Source organism: Dipodomys merriami, unplaced genomic scaffold (assembly GCF_024711535.1).
Source record: "Dipodomys merriami isolate MVZ:Mamm:240054 unplaced genomic scaffold, mDipMer1.0.p SCAF_15, whole genome shotgun sequence".
NCBI classification, from domain to species: Eukaryota; Metazoa; Chordata; class Mammalia; order Rodentia; family Heteromyidae; genus Dipodomys; species Dipodomys merriami.
In genome coordinates, this window is record NW_027202826.1 from 24,751,162 (window position 1) to 24,752,542 (window position 1,381).

General features: G+C 46.1%; 1 non-coding gene across 1 annotated transcript; it reads right to left on the minus strand.

Annotated features, from left to right (window-relative positions):
- Window positions 1-381: 381 nt before the first annotated feature.
- On the minus strand, window positions 382-488 carry LOC138827055 (U6 spliceosomal RNA). Its single transcript, XR_011371931.1, has one exon. It is a non-coding gene; the product is annotated as a U6 spliceosomal RNA (small nuclear RNA).
- Between the last annotated feature and the right edge of the window lie 893 nt (window positions 489-1,381).

Here is a 1,381-nt window from a genome sequence, read left to right on the forward strand (position 1 = left end):
TCCCTTCCCTCCCACCTCCACAATTACACTACCCCTGCCCCTTGCCTAAATTGTAAAGTTCATTTTTCAACATAGTGTCTTGTGCATTTCACTGTTACAATGGGTCAAAAATACGGAACGCAGCTGGGCACCCATGGCTCATGGCCTGTAATCTCAGCAACTGAGGAGATAGATCTGAGGTTCAGATCTGTCTCAGAGGAGACAGATCACAGTTCAAAGCCAGCCCAGGCAGAAAAGTCTGAGAGACTTTGATCTCCAATAAATCACTAGAAAACTGGAAGTGCCTCTGTGGCTCAAGCCATAGAGAACTCTCTTTGAGCTGAAGAGCTCAGGGATAATGCCCAAGCCCAGAGTTCAAGCCCCAAGACCGACAAAAAACAAAAAAATATGGAACGCTTCATGAATTTGCATGTCATGCTTGTGCAGGGGCCATGTTAATCTTTTCTGTATCGTTCCAATTTTAGTATACGTGCTGCCGAAGCAAGCACAGGAAGCCAATGTTTTACACCAAGTTCCTGCACAGACCAGGCAAAAAATAAAAATGGAGGTAGAAGCCTCCATTGTGTCATGCCACCAAGCTGAAAGGCAGTTGTTGGAGTTTCTGAGAAATCAGAATTAGAGATAATTCCCAAATTTCTTAAACATCGGCCTACTAATAAGGTTTCCTCTGCCTTAATCCTTCCATGAAAGACATAGCCTGAGATAACCTGAGGTCAACTAATTCGTTTTAGTTACTTTTTTCTTTTGTCGTTCATGGGGCTTGAACTTAGGTAGAACCTGAGCTCCTTTGGTCAAGGCTGGTGCTCTACCCCTTGAGCCACAGCTTCACTTCTGGTTTTCTGGTGGTTAATTGGAGAAAAGCATCTCATGGACTTTCCTGCCTCTGCTGGCTTTGAACCACAATTCTCAGATCTCAGCGCCCCCTAGGATTACAGGCATGAGTCACCAGCACCTGGCTAATCAGTAATTTTCTTATGTTCTGTCTCCCTGTTTCCTTCCTCCCAGAAAATGACTTAAAATAATCCATACACTTGTTGTAAAGTCCGCTCATGGATGGCTAGCAGACTCCACCCTCCTTGCAGCAAAGTCTCCACCTAGGCAACTGGGACACCTGGAAGAGGTCACATCTGCATCTGCTGAGGTCACATCTGAATTTGATGTGGCTACACCTTTCTTTGCCCATACCCTAGATAAGGCCTAGCCCAGGCCAAGACTCTCTCTGCTCTTTTCTAGCTCTTTTCTCTCTCTTTCCCAGCTCTTTCTTTCCCAGGCCTTTCCCAGCCACATGGAGTGCCAACCTTGCCTGGTCCCAGCAGGTCTACTGAATAAACCTACCCCTTACCAGAATACCACGTGCGTGGTGCAGTTCTTACTCAGCTAA